Source organism: Thunnus albacares, chromosome 5, assembly GCF_914725855.1.
Source record: "Thunnus albacares chromosome 5, fThuAlb1.1, whole genome shotgun sequence".
Lineage (NCBI taxonomy): Eukaryota > Metazoa > Chordata > Actinopteri > Scombriformes > Scombridae > Thunnus > Thunnus albacares.
This window is the reverse complement of record NC_058110.1, coordinates 12,666,529-12,684,534: the sequence shown is the minus strand read 5'-3', so window position 1 is coordinate 12,684,534 and position 18,006 is coordinate 12,666,529. Positions and strand designations below refer to the sequence as shown.

The following is an 18,006-nucleotide window of genomic DNA, read 5'->3' as shown; positions in this document are numbered from 1 at the left end:
ATAATTCAAATACAGTTGTTGATATTCAAACAATATACACAAAGTTGTAATTTATTAGTACACGAGCTAAAACTAAGAGTCCTTCAATAATTATAACTTTCATGGAGGTTTTTGATAAAACAGTTTTAGATAGATGTTAATTATAGTTAAGGATCTTTTTGGAGGCCATAGTTTATGGTGCCTTTGAATTGTGTTTTACTGAGAAGTGTATCTAATATTTAGTCTACACCCTCATTGATATATTATTATTATTAGAACCATCATTAAGACCACAATCACATCAGTACATTTGATGGATCTATATGCATGATATCAATTCACAGGATAACAAGTCAATTATGTTAACTGTTTTGATAAGTTTACATACATGTACTGCTTGATATCCATCACTTACAGTGTAAATGAAAGGTTGCCAGCATGGAATCTGCTGCAGGACTGCAATGAACAGGAATATGATTGAATTATTTGTTGAATGCTCACACAAACACAAGATTTTGTAGATGTTAATAAAATCACTTGAAACCACTCTTTAGAATTCAGACATTTAAAGACATATGCTTCTTGCAGGAGACCTTAAGAGCTATCTGGGTATGTTATGAGAAACAGTGAGCACATAGCATGTTAAGCGACATCATTTTCAGTGTAATGCTTTAATATGCAGTACGCTGATGATGGCTTTACACTGAAATGCGTTCATTATTTGTCCACAAAAAAAAAAAAACACAAGAAGATGGATTAGTGAGTGCCGTTGTTTTGTTTTGTTTGTTTAATATGCAGTACAAACATTACATATGTTGTCTGATGCTCTGTGTCCCACTCCCATTCCTGCCACAGCTGTGCACATGCATGCAGGTGTTACAAAGATATGAAACTGAGTATACAAAAGCAAACATAGCTTAGTAGTGATGTGATGATTCATGGTTGAATTCAATACATTATTAAGAGGTCATCATTCAATACAAAGAGAAGATGGTGCTGGTGAATGAGCCCAACGTTTTATTTTATTACACTTTACTTGAGCAAACAGCAACCACCACAGCTGAGCATGATCGCCCAAGAAACCTGTAAAGAAGCCTTAAAATCCCCTTAATGGAAAAATATTTTTTTTAAAAATCACCAAAAAGACCCGCGTTAGAAAACACACACTGAGATTTTCAACTGAGGACCTGACATCTTAACAAAGTAACAAAAAAGTTACTTTATATTTACTATATGTATTTTATTTTACAATGACTTCAATCTAATATGTCTTTTTGAGTTTGTAGAGGAATTATATCTTAAGGCTCTTCTGCAATCGTGGTTACTACTTGGTTTCACCCTTTCAACAAGAGGTTTTTCTGAACGAGGGAAAGGGTAATGCATGAAAGACAATCCATAAAGAGTGGCAGCAGCACCAGGATCAGGAGATAGGAGGAAGACAACTACATGCAACACAAAACTGAGTAGGTATTGAGATAAATAGGGGACGATATAGAAAAGAGGAGGTAATAATGACCAGACTGAGAATAGGACACATTATAGGGAAGCATCCAACTGGACTTTCTGAACACTGTCAGGTACCAGAAACAGTAGATCATGTACTTGTTAACTGCAGGAAATATACCTCAGAGAGAAAGGACATGATGGAGGGAATGAGAAGATCAGGGCTAACAGGAGTGGGTTTAAAGGGGATACTGGAGTTTGGTGAAAGTGGACAAGGCAGGAAGTGTCTGGTCACCTGTCTTAAGAGAACAGGATTAATAGGAAAAATCTGACAAACCGGACACTGTAGGAGGTAACTAACTCCAGAAGATGGTAGTAACGCAACACCAAGGATGCAAGCTGCCGTTACACCCCGAAGAAGAAGAAGAAGAAGAAGGTTTTTCTGAAAAGGCCATGCTTTACAATACACAAACATCTATATGTGAAAAACATCCAACATCATCTCAGCTCATCAGCTTAGCACAAACTTGGAACAAATTTTTTTTTTATTTACCATGTGTTCTGAATTGGGTGTTTTGCATTGAACAATATCATAATATTCTAACATCTACAGTATGAATATTTTCATCTATCAAGCAAATCTCAACAGTCGGCATTGAAGTTATAACGTTTGCTTGTAAACCAAGAAAAATGAAAAAGCTTGAACATTGCACCATGACCCACCCATGCAAAATAAATAATCAAACCTCACAGCCTCAACATCATTATAGATCCACTGGCATATTTAACAGCTGGTGACATTAAGGGGCGAAGGCATCCTGTGATTTTCCCTTAACATAACCAATCTGAATGTATTAGAAAGGCTGAAATACAACACATCAGTCCAGGTTATTTCTTTTCACTGCTCTGAGGTACAGGACCCGTGTTCTTGTGATCAAGCTTTTGTGAGTTCTGATCCTCTTCATTGGTCTGTGATTTAGATCCTGTGCTGTCTTCACCAGTCTTTTGTGTGCTGTATTCTTTGCCATTAGCCCGGGGTTCAGACTGTGTTTTCTCTCTCACAAGCTTTTGTACCCCACAGTCTTTTGTCTGCATTTCATTTGTTTGCATTTCAGACCTTGCGCTCTCTTCTCCAGGTTTTTGCGTGTCACACTCTTTGTCACTTGACTCAGATTCAGGTTTGGTGCTCTCTCCATCATGCTTTTGTGTGTCAGTCTCTGTCTCTGCTACCCGATTGGCTGTTCCTCTAAAAATACCGGCTTTGTGAAGCTCACGCCGTATAGTTTTCACAGAGACGGCGTGAGAGAGGTGTCTATTCAGCTCTGTGGTTATCTTTGAGGCTGTATACTCGGGGTGTTCATCGACTATCCTGAGGAGTGTCTGTCTGTCCTTTTCTGTGAGCTTTGACTTGCGTCCGCTGTTCTTCTTTGCTGATGCTGTCCGTCCATGTTTGATGTATACAGTCATGACTCTGGAGACTGTTCCCCTTGCCACATTGAACAGCTGAGCGGTTTTGGTGACAGATGCACCTGAAAGTCTCGCAGCAACTATTTGGCATCTTTCAAACTCTGTTAAGTCACTCATATTGGAGTGTTGACTGTCTCTCTTAGAGCAGACAAACAATCCCAGCTAACAGGCAGGCAGCAGGTTCAGTAATAACTACTCAGGTGCTCAAAAGTCCTCTTTCATATGGTGTTTCCATTATTTTGTCCGCTGAAGCAGAGGGATCCAGGGTGGGGAAGAAAATAACATTTACATACAGAAATTAATATTTTAAACATTGCATCTGTCAGAAACACTAGCACTGAAGTGTAAACTAGATGTTTGGTATTAAAATGAATCCAGTAAGGTTATCAAAACTAACTCAATCATCCTGTGGGAGTCCACACTGCCTGATGTATTCAATTAAGAACAAAAAATTAAATAAACACTTTACCTAAAAACACTGCATGAAGTTCACTGACGCTGGCTCGGGTTGACTGTCAAGGTGTTCAATCAACTCGATGGTAATTTTCGATGCTAGCCAGGTAGCAAGCTACTAGATTAGCTTCCATTACAAAATATGTATTCAGTTCAATGTTTTTATTTTAGTGACGTTTAAAGACACATTAAACATGTTAGCTGGTGCGTTACTGTGTGTTGTACTTACAACCAGTGTGGGTGAGGGTAGTCAGTCTGTCCACTGCCATGAAAACCGAGCTGTGTTTATGTTTCACAAGGGAGAGGGTCGTGTCTAGATGGTAACCCTAGATTTGCGAATCTCTCGCGAGATTTGTACGTGTTGTTCGGCAATGTAACAAATAATAATGTTTTCTGAAATGACAACGCTGGTTAGATTTAGACACAAAAATAACTTGCTTACAGTTAGGAAAAAATCATAATTTGGATTAAACGATCACCCTCGCGAGATCTTTCGCAAATCTAGGGTTACCATCTAGACCATGGTCTGTACGATCCGCGATATTTATTTCCTAGGATGGCGAAGTCATGACCCGCCCTTCTCTGCCTCTGATTGGCTTACCCTGATATTCTTACCCTAACCCCAGCCAATCTCACTCCTCATGCCTAAATCTAACCAACCCAAACAACGGAGGTGACGACTATTAGCCAATCGGAGGCAGAGTAGGACGGGTCATGACCTTGTCATCCTAGAAAAAGAATTTTCTAAACCTTCCTTCTGCTTTTGAATAGAGAAATGCTGCAGGGAACATTAAACGAAAAGTAAATTCTACAACAAAAATGACTTGTTCTGGATTAACTGATTTGGGGCTGCAACTAATGATTAGCGTCATTATCCATTACTCTTCAATGGGGGACTAATGAATTATAAAGAAACAGTTCTACCACTGTGAAGACTTTTTGAAGCAGCCAGCAGCCACTCTGTTCTTCATCTGCTGCTGCCTCTGATGGTCATGACCCAAACTTAAGGTCCAAGGTTCAAAGTTCAGACAAAACACAGGGGGTCAAGAAACACAAGGAAACACACAGAGGGAATTTGATACTAAAGATACTGTAAATGTGAAGCTCATATAAGCTTCAGATAAACTTTTAAATGCATTTTTGCACAAAATGACACACAGTGGATTTTTGCCCCCCATCACTTACACTGAAAGCACATTTGAAGGGGATCTTTTAATTTAGTTTATTAGGATCCCCATTAGCCATTACACCAGGCAACAGCTACTCTTCCTGTTGTCCACATTAACACAAAATACATACAATACAAATCAAGATAAAATGAAAACAGTGGACAATTTTTGAAATCATAAAGAAAAAAACCCCACAAAATGTAGGTAAAATGGTGAAGAAAAGAAAAGAAGGGCCATCTCTGATTAGACAATAGAGAGGCTAGCTTAAGGATGACATCACAGTCAATTAATTTTAATTGACTAGTATGAACAGGAGGAATGATTACAGCAAGGAAAACCTCTGTGATTGTTCATATGGACACTTCACTGTTGTTTTAAGACATAAAAATTGTGAACCTGTCCTTTAATGAAATCATATTGCATGGGTTAGTTGCAATGGTATTTTTAATACTGCTCCACAAAAACAAAAACAAAAAATATACACCACACTTTAGTGAGTTTAAATGAACAAAATCAGGTACACCCCAACAATGTCACTTCTTTCTAGTTTCTTTCCATCCCTTTCCTAGTTTTTCCTCTGAATTCCCTCTCAACTGAATAGTGACATTATTCAGAAACCCATAAACAAACACATGAATCCATTTGTCAACTTAAAATTTAAAAGAAAGTCAGTGTTTATGTACCATAGAAGTGTGCATTATGGACGTTTGTCTCTCTGTTCCCATTTCTCTTTTTTAAAAAAAACCTGCATTAAATAAAATTTACAAATTTGTTGTTTTTGTTTGGAAATGTACATTAGCTGACCTCATAGTTGCATATAACATGCTCATCATCCAGCCACTCTGAAAAATGATTGAACCAAGACCCTGAAATGGGATTATAGATTCATGACAATGTTCAGCAGTGGGTGACGCTGTGGGTTAAATGAAGGCGTCCTGTGGCTTTATGCAAACATTAACCACTCTAGATATGAAACAAAGTCTGAAATACAGCACATGAGACCAAATTACACTTGTTCTTTGGTCTGGGATTCAAGTCTTTTACTCTCTTCATCAAGCTCTAGTGTGTCGACTTCAGAGTCAGATACTGGTTTCTCACTGGCGGCTCCTCCATCACCACCAGCTTCTGTCTGACTCATCCCTTTCATCTGTGGCTTGTGCCTACGGTTCTTCTTTGCTGATGAAGTATATCCGTGTTTGTTATACACACTCATGACTTTAATGACTGTTCGACTTGACACACCACATAACTGGGCGGTATCTCTGACCGACAGACCTGCAACTTGGGCACCGACTATTTGGCCTCTGACAAAGTCTGTTAACTCACTCATATTAGAGGTGCAGGTGTTGACTGTCTCTTCTGAAGCTGGAAGACAATCCCAACTGTCAGTCAAGCTAATAATTAAGCAGCTCCCTCTGTAGCTACAATTTAGTTGCTTCAAAGTTGTTTTTCAGGTGTTTTTTCCTTTATGTTGTCCACTGAAGTGCAGGGTGTGGGAGGGGATCCAGATTCATTGTTGGTCTCTATATGGAAGAAGCAAAATTGCACAGTATGACTTTTATTCATTAGAGCACTATGTTAACGCAAGTTTGTAAACAAAACAAAGCCAGTAAATAAGATGTTGATAGTATAAAGCTCCAAGCTGGATAGATGTAGATCTAGCAAGGCTAACGTAAGATAACGTTAACGTAACGTTCAAGTAACCTGGAGAAAACCTCAGCCAGGTGACTTTAATATAGAAATTTTTAACAAGACACGCAACAAGCTCGTATATTAATTTCCATCAATGTAATATTTATTCATAGTTCTTACATTTTGTAGATATTTGATGGCAGTTAATATGCTGGTTTAGCCGTCATGGTCTACTCACATCTGCAGCCGTTCTTCTTCTTTTTCTTCTTCTTCTCGTTGTTGTTCTTCTTCGTCTGCTGCTGCTGCTGATGCTGACGCTTCTTCTTCGTCTAATTAAATTTGCGGCAGACTACACGCAGCAAAGCCGTATTGCTGCCCTCCGCAGGTCATTTGTAAAACTCCATTGACTGAGTTAAATCCTCAAGCAGAGCAGTGCGATGGAGAAAACTATTTGCAGTTTCGGTTGTTTCACAATGTTCCGCGATGAGTATTGATTTCAATGAATGAGCTGTAACTCTAAATTCTGACAGCTCTGCTTGCACATGGCCTCTCTCTGTGTGATAGTTGGTACATTGCATCACAGCACAGTTCACAATTTCTGCCCCTCCACAGATGCATTTTCCATCCGGGTGTTTACCAACCAGTTCCACCCCATGATTCAGTGCACAGTGACCCAGTCTCAGCCTAGCTATTCCCACATTGTCCCTCCTGCCAATTCTTTTATTTGATATGTGTTTCAGTGTTGTATTGTTTCCCTCTTCCCATTCTTTTTGCCATAACTTCGCTACTCCTTGTTGTATGAAGCTCTTACACCAACCCTTTCATACAGTACTTCCAGATCTAATTCCTTCCTGCTCTTTTTGCAGTCTTATCAGCTTCCTCATTCCCCTGTACTCCTACGTGAGCTGGGAGCCAGAAAACAGTGCGCGCTACAATAACAACAGTTTTCCCAAACTTAGATACTCTATTTAACACAGTCAAAATTTCTACTATTAGATCTGGTCCGGCCCCACTTTTCCCACCCTTCAGTGCCATTAGTGCTGCCGTAGAATCTGAGCATATATTTCCTGGTCTAACTTCCTCCACCCACCCAAGTGCTCACAAGATTGCCACAAGCTGTGTACTAAAGACTGGCACATGATTTGACATCCGCTTCCCATGCATCTGCAATTGTGGAATGCTTATTCATATTGCAGCTTTTCCATTGTTCAGATTCTTGGAGCCATCAGTGTAAATCTGTATGTAATCTGCCCATTTTTCTTTAAGATGGTCACTAACTAAAGCCATGGTGAAACAGGTGGCCAGCACATTGCCGGGCCCATCGACAAATCTTTTACTTCCACTTCCTGTGCTCTCTCACTCGTGGAATTTACTCCCCTCCTTACTTTTCCACCCCTTCCCTGAAGTTCCCAGTGCTCCCCTAACAAACACTTAGCAGGTATTAAGACCCTATAACTCTGTAGCTTAGACCAGAGATAATAATAAACCCTGCCACATATTCATCAAGCTTCTTTAGAACAGAGGAAGCTGTTGTCCCATATGCTGTACAGACATAATCAACTGCAGATCTTCTGATTACCCTGTATATCATCATTAATGCTCCTCTATCTGCTCCCCAGTAAGATCCTACCAGACATCATATGACATTAATGACTTTTTCACACTTTACAACTGTCTTCTCTACATTAACCCTCCATGTCATTCCCTCTTCAAACCAAGCAGACACCAAGAAATTTGAGTATTTTAACTTTCAGTAGGCTTGTTATATAGCTTGAGGTCCTGCTGTGATACTTTCTTTTTAAAACCAAAGACCACATACTTTGACTCTGTAAATGAAATTTTAAAACCCCAGTCCTCCGTCCATGTCACTACTTTATCCAATGCCTGCTGCAATTGCTTATGAATATGGTCTAAATTTCGAACTCTTTTCCATATGGTCTCTTCATCAGCAAATAACGATACACCCAAAACCATTTCTCACTTTAACTGGGCTGATTACACTTCCCTGGGGGGTCCCATTGGCTGCATTTTCGTCACAGGATATAGCCCCACTTGAATAGTACGATCTCTCAAACAGTTCTTGATCCTCCTACCTTGTACTTCAGCATCATACCACTTTATCACTAAACTCTCCTTCCATGACATATCATATGCCTTCCTCATGTTGAGAAACACATCCACTACTGGGCGGTAAGAGCCAGTTCATTTGTTGTTTCACCAGGTTTCTGTGACAACAGTTGAGGGTTTCCATTCTTTTGGCAAATGTCCATGTTCCCATATTGTATTGATTAATACTAATATCTCCTCTAGTACCAGATCATCCCTCTGTGTCTGTTCTGCTGGCAGTGACATTAAACACACGTCTGGCACAAGTCCTTCACAATAAAGGCACACAAAGGCTTCGAAAATCTAAACAGAATAAAGTAATATGTCATAATGCTATTCAACTCTGTGCGCCATTGTACTTCCACTCCATTACATTTCAGAGGGAAATATTGTACTTTCTACTCCACTACATTTATTTGACAGCTTTAATTACTTTTCAGATGAAGATTTGACACAATGGATAATATAACAAGCTTTTAAAATACAACACATTGTTAAAGATGAAACCAGTGGTTTCCAACCTTTTTGGCTTTTGACATCTTACAAAAAGCAGTGTGTAGTCAGGGTCACATTTCAGATGTCTATGAGTTGTTAACAGCTCCATCAAATAGTGATTTTTCCCTCTAAACTTCTCACAAGGTTTCATTTCAATAAATGCTCAAATGATCCAATATTTCACCAAAAATCAAAGATTAGAGAAAAAGTCCAAAAACTGAAAACAGATTTGTGTATCAGAACTTTGTTTTTTCTTCTTTCCTCCCCCATTAATCATCTAACGACCCTTCAGATTTATCTGGTGATCCTTTGGAGGGGCCCGACCCTAGGTTGGGAACCACTGGATTAAACTAGCTAACTGTATATAAAGTAGTTTAAACTAGCTCCACCTCCAGCAGCTACAACAGTAACATGTTGCTCTAACACTGAAGCTTCAGTATTAATAATCTAATGATGTCACATATAATAATATATCAGTCAGAGGGACCAAACCACTACTTTTACTGCAATACTTTAACTCCATCAAGCTCATAATACTTACGTACTTTTACTGCAGTAGGACTTTTCATGCAAGACTTTTACTTGTAATGGAGTATTTATTTACATTGCTGTATTGGTACTTTTACTTAAGGATCTGAATACTTCTTCCACCATTATTAGTTATAGTCAAAACAAAATCACACATTCTTGACCTTGGAAACAGCAGCTGACATAATCTTATCATCTGGGTAATGTGAAAATGTTGAAATACATGATCACAGTCTTTTTCTTGTCCCGTTTTCTGTAAGTTGGTTGGGAAATTTTAAAAGAACTGACCTCAAACACAATTAATGAGTGAATAAAAATGCTGTGTTTTGAGGATAGTAATGTCTATTATATTTTAATGAAAGAACTGTGATTGCCCCACAATAAGACATTTATGAATGTTGTTTTTTACTTTAGGACCACTAGAGGGCAGCAGAGACAGCAGAATGATCAAAAGATGTTCAAATCAGACATGTTTACAGAGCGTCTGGCTCCACTGCTCTACCTTCTCATTAACAAACTAACAGTGATAATATACTATTCCTTACTTTCATAGGGACCTTTCTGACCCTGCGAGGGCCCCTTTAGGTTCCCAGACCTCCCTTTGGGAAAGACTAATGAATTAAAAAGAAACAGCTCTACAACTTGGAAGGTTGTGCGTCTTTGATGCAGCTTGTAACCACACTGATGTTCCTTTGCTGCTGCTCCTGATGGCCATGACCCCAGACTGAAGGTCCAAGGTGGCAAGTTCAGACAAAACAGCGCTGTACTTCTGAGGGCTGACCCAGGCGGAGGGGTCAAAGTTCATACACAACAAGTGATCAGCATAGTGACCTCACATGGGAACAGAAGGAGCAAGAGAGATGGTGAGAAGAGTATTCATGAAGTGTATTTTTCCATATTGAAATGTTTATTTATGTGCAATTTATATCATTCATCTGACATTAAGGCATCTTTAGTGAAATTAAACTGTTGCATGACAGCAACTTAAATAACATTATGTCTTCTTTTCTCCAAGGTTAGCTTTGAGTCCGTTGTCTCTCTGAATACATATCACTCCGTTCCTTTAACCCCAATGATTGAGAAATGACATTCTTCTGACACACCCATAAACAGATACATGAACTCTTAATGGATTGCAGCCAGCGTGCAGTTGTCAGCTTAATGTCGACTAATGTCAGTACAGCTCAACAGGGAAACACTCAGCGCTTGTTGACTGTTGGAATGTGCTGCGTGAATTTTTCTTTCTGCTTCCATCACTTGCTCTTTATCCTTGACTGGGGTCAAATATCATTCACAGATATTGCTGCTTTGTTAAAAGGACAGGTTCACAATTTATCAAGTCTGTCTTAAAACAACTGTCAGATGCCCATATAAACATTGAAACAGGTTTTCCTTGCTGTAATCATTCCTCCTGTTCATACTAGCTATTAAAAGATCCCCTTCAAATGTGCTTTCAATGTAAGAGATGGAGGCCAAAATCCACAGTGTGTCCACACAGTCATTTTGTGCAAAATTGTATTTAAAAGTTTATCCAAAGCTTATGTGAGGCTCCAGCAGTCTGAGTTAGTCATATCAAGTGGATTTCTGCCACATTTAAAGTCTTTTTAGCATCAAATTCCCTCTTTGTGTTTCCTCAGACAGTGTTTCCTTGTTGAGCTGCGGTGGAAGTATAGTAACAAAAAGACACTAAAAAGACTGTAATGTTGAAAGATATCTACTTGATTTGACTCATTTGGACGCTGAAGCTTCATATTAGATTCAGAAAAACTTTAAACATACTTTTGCACAGAAGGAGGACTGTGGATTTTGGCCTCTATCACTTAGATTGTAAGTGCATGTGAAGGGATCATCTAATGGTCAGTATGAACAAGAGGAATGATTATAGCAAGAAAAACCTGTTTCAATATTAATTTCAGCACCCAACTGTTGTTTTAAGAAAGACTTGGAAAACTGTGAACTCTTTGAATTTGAAGGAAAAATTCACTGAATCTATTTAATTTACATTTTCCATTCAGACGCTGTACAGTAGAGTTAAAAATGCGGTTAAGGGTGATTTTTATCCTTAACATAAACACACTGATGGGGTTACATGCTGAAGTTTGAACTGATGTTCAAATGAATTAAGCACTCTTCAAGTCAGCATTGTGGTTTCTCACAGAAAAGACGGTTTAATATATATGCTGTATATAACAAGCAACATATGACACAGCACAAGACAATAGGGAAAACAACACTCAAACAAACTGCAACAAAAAGAGAGAAAAAAGGCAAGACAGCAACAACAACAAGAACGACAAAAGAGCAAACAAATAAACAAACAAAAAAGGCATAATGTGTGGCTTAGATTTTCTTATTGTAGCACACATGTGTTTAGGTAGGTGTGTGTGTGTTTGTATGAGAGAAATAGAAGGGACAGAGAGCATAAGGGGGAACAGTATTAACCAAAGGAGGAAAGAAAACAAACAAACAAACAAACAAACAAACAAACCAAAATAAATAAATAAAATATACAATGCTCTTGTAGAATGTCTGGTTGGGCTCTGAGGACAAAGAGGCATCTGTGTGGATCCGGGATGGGCCAGGTCAGGACAGCTGGGTCAGGGGAGAATTTTATGTATTTATTTTTTGTTTTCCCTTCTTTTTAATTTTGTTTGTTTGCTTGTTTTATCCTTTCCCCTCTTAGTATTTATGTCTTTTCTCTTTCCCCTCTTCCTTGCTTTCTTTGCTCTCGCCTGCTTTAGGCCACCACCAGGCCCGTAGGAGGTGGCTGGACTGTTGCAGGTCAGATCCCCTCCAGAACAGCCCTGTCTGGTGGTGAAGTCATTCTTATCAGATTCATATCAATAATAGTAGTAATAATAATACAATAATAACAATAATAATGGTAATAATTTAAAACAAAATAAACAAACAAAAAATCATCATCATTTGACCTACCAATAATAATCTATTTAATAATACTAATCAGCCTCATAATCATTGTCTTATAAATGTTTAATAATAATAATCCCACTTTAATCCTCATCCTACCAATCTGTCTTTATAGCATTCATAACAATAATAATGTAATAATGATGATAATAATTATATCACAACAGCAATAATAATAATAATAATAATAATAATAATAATAATAATAATAATAATAATAATAATAATAATAACGTATCAGCATCAACATCCTCCTCATTCTTATCCTCAAATATAATAGTAGCATATGTAATATTCTAATAGTAATAATAACAGTCATCATCATTAAAATGATCATTGAAATAAAGATCTTCATCATTAACACCATTTATATCAAAATGAATTGTAATAATAAGTTACTAATCTATGTTTTGGAATAGGATCTATGGGTGCGATGCAAAAATAAAAAAGAATAGGATTAAATAGTGATCAATTAACCAAAATGATAAACATAAAAAATTAATAACCTTTTTCCTCTTCATTTTGTTTTATGTATATATGTATATATGTATGTATGTAGATTTCGATGAACATGTAGGTGTAGATACTGATGTGAATGTGTTGAAATTATGATTGGTAGACAGGCAAAAAAAAAAAAAAAAACAGTTGGATGGAATCAGGTTTGTAAGAACTTAATAAAAGATGACCAGATGTTGGGTTCAGTTGCAGTGTTGTTGACAGAGGTGGATACATTTTCCATAGAGATGTATTTTATGAGTAAGTTTTTCCACTGTGCAATATGTGTGGTGTTCCTTGATTTCCAGTTAATGAGGATAGTTTTCTTGGCGATAGTTAGATCCACGAGGAGTAATTTACTGTTTGTTTTGTTCAGGTTGATTTTTGATATGTCTCCTTGTAAGCAGAGTGAGGGGGATAAGACAAGATGGTTTAATAGCTATTGCATCAATGTTTTGCTTTTTCCTTTGTTTTGGCTGCAAGACATGTTTGATTTTTAGGAAATGACGTTATCTATTGACTTGATCCCCTTTTTTCCCAGGAGTATGGCCACATTCAAATGGGAGTATGATGACACAGACTTCTCTTTTTCTCATAGTCCTAGATGGATCAATAACCTGCGTTGGTAAGCTGAAAGCTGGCTGTCACACAGTTTTGATGTCATCATGAGAATGAAGCACAGGAAGTCATAGTAATCTGAATGGCTGCCTTCAGATTGTTACAAGGAAATACATTTTTAATGCAATCTTTGCTTGTTTTTGTGGTTTTTGCTATGTTTTAACATCCTTTTCAACAGTTACATTGGTGAGATCTGAGGTTTGCAGCTACACTTTCTTCTCTTTTATTGATGACTTGATGCCCACATCTGCAACAATGATTATACTGTAATACACACACGAGAGGTGAGGGTCCAGAAAAGGTTGAAGGTGAGAGGAAAGACGAAAGGACGAGGAGAGGAAAAATATGTATATAAATAAATAAAGAGGAACAAGATGAGGAGAAATGAGGAAAAAACTGAGAAGAATGAAACATATGAGGCCGAACACTAAATTTCTCAATGCCTGTTTATGTTGATGTGTTCCTGTGACACACACACAAACACACAAAACACACGGTTATCTGCTCACATATACCATGTTAGTCACGCACAGAAGTTTCTGGAAATTATTACAGTAGATTGGTCATGCGTGAGGACTTGAAGAACAGAGGAGACAAAATGCAAATGGTGGCTGGTTTGTTCAGCATGCTGCAGCACTGATCTCAGATATCTGTGTTTGTGTAAAGGGTTGTGGCTGGAAGGTTAGAGAGATTTTAGCAATCAGCTTATGTTTTTTGCATATGTGTGTGTCTTTGTGATTAAGCTTTGAATTGTGGCGAATCTAAGTAGAAACACTGAGTCAGACTGTCAGTGTTTCACAGAGGTCACAGAGTTATTGATGCAAGAGAGTTGTGTTGAAAAGCATAAATGTTCATATTTTTGTAGCCTTTCAAACATCTTACTAACAGGATAACCTTTAGATCAGAATACTCAGTTTATGTCTTTGTAATAAAATAAAAACTGTAAATTTGTTTCCTTTACTGAAAAATACTTTTTACCGAAATGATATATGGTGAAGAAACAAGTGCTGTCATTTTTCTATGTTTCTTTACAGTATTGAAGCCACTGTTGTAAGGTTTGTGCATATTGATGCCACCTACAGGGCAAACTCTTAATCTGATAAATGTTTGTCAGAATCTAGATGTAAACATTACTAGTGAGGAATGGATTTCATTAAAACTCTGACAAAGCTTAGCAACGGGGTAGATAATAGTGAAGCTCCTGTCTGTTCATGAATAGTGAGCAACATTAAATGAAACTCAGAATGAAAGTGACTTGTTCATCAGTGATTTCTGTGGGTTATTTTATGAGTGCAATGTTGTGGTTGACTCACTTTTTCTCTATTATGTGTACTTACACTTCATTACTCGTTAAGTATTTCCCACTTTGAACAAGCTGTAGAGAACAAAAATAATGTTTTGTTTTACATCGTATGTTAGGATAAAGTTTTCATTTCAGTTCAGTGTAAATCATTTTAGTTCCATTTTTTCAACCTTTTAACAGGTTTTTTGTACAATTAACATTTTTTACAGCAATGCTATGCTGGTGTGTGTGTCTGCTGCGCCAGCAGAACCTATACTTTTTCTGGTTTATTAACAGGGGAGACAACTAAATACTTGTGGTCATATTAATCTCTCTGCAACACACCTCACCTTTAACACAAACACACACACACACACATATATGCATACACACTTGACATACACATACAGGTGTGTAGGCATGCACACACACATGCAAACACTCATCAATCATTTTGACAATCACTTGCTAGTCACACACACACACACACACACACTCACACACACACACAAGCAGACCCCTGTTGCTAATGTGTCTCCCACTTAGACTGTGTTTTCACAAGACTGTAATTGATGAGTCCATTAGTGTTAAGTAGTGGGGTCGGCTATTTTTCACACCCTCACTTGGCCGAGTGGGCCGGCCCTCTCACAATAAGAGGAACTTTCAACAGAATCATCACTTTACATGATGAAATATATGGCAAATATATATGGCAGTCCACACATTCTGCTGAGCACACTGTCTGTTTTCCACTCCCTCATCTCTCTTACCCTCTCATTCTCCTGTAACTTTAGGTGTACAATACAGCATGCACTCTGCTATAAGCTATATAATCTAAGTAACAGGCAACTGAAAATCCAATTTTAGTGTATGAAATGTAAAATGCATAACAAGAGTGTGAATTCTGAGAAGGAAAATAAGTGGAAATATTTTCCCACCACAGACAAATGACATTTCAAGTGAGAGTAAGTGTTGACAGTGAGTGTACACCGAGCACATGGGAGTGTGCCTGTGTGAGAGCGGGCACTTCTACCTGTAACCTAATCATGTGTCCTGAAACAGGAAACACAAATACGTGTGTGAGCATGTGTAGGTGAGAGTTTGTATATTTTTGGGGGATTTTTTGTAGAAGGACTGTGTGTAATTTTGGACAGATGAGATTATTTATCCAGTCTACATTTCTATAATGGTCTTACAGGCCTGCTGGACACATATGGATGGGGTTTAGGATAGGTGGAAAAAGATAGAGTGAGGGGGGAAGGGATGGAAAAAGAGAGCAAGAGAAAATGATGAGGGAAGAGGAGCACGGATAAGTGTTAGCAGGCTGCTGAGCTTTCTTTCTTTATTTCATTCTTTCGTTCTTTCTTTCTTTCTTGCTCTCTTTCCCTTGTTGCTGCAGGTAAGCAGGTTTCGGCTGTTAATGGTTACTGAAGATTAGATATGAGACGGTGCTTAGCTGACGATCGGTGTATGTAGACTTAATATTCGGCTCCAAATGATAAGGAAAAGAAAGGATTTTACGAGGAGGGATTGGGACTAGTCTGTGTGTGTTTATAAGGGTGGATAATGATAGGAAACACTGGACAAATTACTTAATCACAAATTAGGGGGACATTAGGAGAGGAAGTTAGAAACAGATTGTCAAGCAGAGAAGAAGAAGCAGGAACCACAGAGGAGGAGAGAAGAGACTTGTCTGTTTGTTGTCTTTTTTGTGTGTGTTCACATGTAGAAGTAGAGATTTTAATGTAGTTATGGAGTGTGGAAAGCTCTTTATGGAAACACTAACCAGTACCATGTCAATTGTTTAAAGTGGCAGTTAGTCAGTGTTCATACACTTACCGATGATACAATACTGTTTTAATGGTTATGTTTATGTTCAGGAAATATTATGGTCTTCTTTTAATATTGAAAAACTCGATGGTGGCCACATCCCCATGTGCAGTATCAGAATGAAAACATATATGGTAAAGCAAATTAGTAGTATATAAATGAATTCTGTGAGGAGACAGGGTTCAGTTTCTTGTCCAAGTCCTTATCAAAAGTATCAAAAGTACTCACTATGCAGAATGGTCACAAATGTCCTCACATGCCTGCATGCATGTGTTGTGTTGTGCGTCAGGTCATCAATCAAGTCAGTCAGCATAATAAAACACACAGATGCAGGAAATTACACGTTAACTTTTGGAAACGAGTAGCTGTGAATTTCTGGATGACAAACAGAAAAACATTCCAGGAGCTCATAAATCACATTAACTCTCTGTTTGGTATGTATCCTCTCTAAGTAGGCTCAGTGGCTGACAAGAAAACGTCATGAAGAAATTTGGAGAAGGCAAAGAGTAAAGGTGAGCGGAAGGTGAAGAGCGACGGATGGGAAAAAACCTGAGGTGAAAGGAGAGGACACGCAGATAACTGTACGGATGTGACCTCTCTGGGGGAGAGCTGAACTGCTTTTTGCCACTGGAGGGGTGAAAGGTCAGAGTCCGGCCTTTAGGGAAATTATCATGCACCATGTCTACATGAATCATCATGGCAACTTATAACTAAATGTATGTGTGTGTAGTATTCCCATACATGCTTATTAATGTGTTTGCCTGTGGATGTATGCGAGTACGAGTGTGTGTCCAGTTTCTTACTGATGAATGAAAAGCACTTTCGCTCGGAGTTCAGAGGTTACATTCTTTCACTGGAAACATTTAGACAATCAGACCCCTTTAAGGCACCTGGGAACAACCCCTACACACACACACACACACACACACACACACACACACACAAAAGGCAAAAGCCAAGCAGAGCAGACTGTTAGCACACCGCCCAGCTGACTATACCCTGGACATGAGTAAATCCAGACCGGCCTCAACAAGTGTCCATTCAGAGCCCACTCCACCCCTCACAGTATGGGACGACAGCGGCTGCGGATCAACTAAGCACCACGTAGCTCACCAGAATAACCATCAGGAGACACAAGCTGAATCTATGCTGCTTCAGAGATGTGATCAGGACAATAAAGCAGCGGGACGTTCTGATGGAAAAGCAGGAAAGCAGAAACTGTCACATTAGTAACAGTGAATTATTCAGAAATTTTGCCTGTGTAGACATGCATTGTAAAGGTGAAATGATAGATATTACTCAACTTTGGACCCCAGGTTTTATACCTAACAATATTATAGCCTCAAAAAGCATTATTTAGCAACTGCATTTTCACTTTTTATTTTTTCCATTTTGTTTCTCTTTTTTCCAGAAACAAAAGCAAAAACTGTTATACTGTAACTGTGTCTACCTGTTGATCTTTAAGTGGTTTTTGTGGGAAATGGGGATTTCCTGATTGTCAAACACAGAATTCACAGAATTCAGGTGGGGACTACAACGATTACACAGTTCAGACCAAGAATAACACGGCATAAAAAA

The 18,006-nt window shown here is 38.3% G+C and overlaps 3 long non-coding RNA genes across 5 annotated transcripts; 1 reads left to right on the top strand and 2 right to left on the bottom strand.

The window, feature by feature from the left end:
* Positions 1–443: 443 nt before the first annotated feature.
* LOC122982543 lies at positions 444–16,261 on the top strand. The gene is made up of 3 exons (XR_006403491.1): positions 444–1,858; positions 10,141–10,144; positions 16,248–16,261. It is a non-coding gene; the product is annotated as an uncharacterized LOC122982543 (long non-coding RNA).
* Positions 1,934–3,881, bottom strand: LOC122982542. 3 transcript variants are annotated; one of them, XR_006403489.1, is made up of 3 exons: positions 3,572–3,864; positions 3,359–3,469; positions 1,934–3,135 (listed from the first exon to the last, which is right to left on the bottom strand). It is a non-coding gene; the product is annotated as an uncharacterized LOC122982542 (long non-coding RNA). The 3 variants fall into 3 exon arrangements; XR_006403490.1 differs by having other exon boundaries at positions 3,359–3,441; positions 3,572–3,862; XR_006403488.1 differs by lacking the exon at positions 3,359–3,469 and having other exon boundaries at positions 3,572–3,881.
* Positions 4,550–6,549, bottom strand: LOC122982541. The gene is made up of 2 exons (XR_006403487.1): positions 6,324–6,549; positions 4,550–6,034 (listed from the first exon to the last, which is right to left on the bottom strand). It is a non-coding gene; the product is annotated as an uncharacterized LOC122982541 (long non-coding RNA).
* Positions 16,262–18,006: the final 1,745 nt, after the last annotated feature.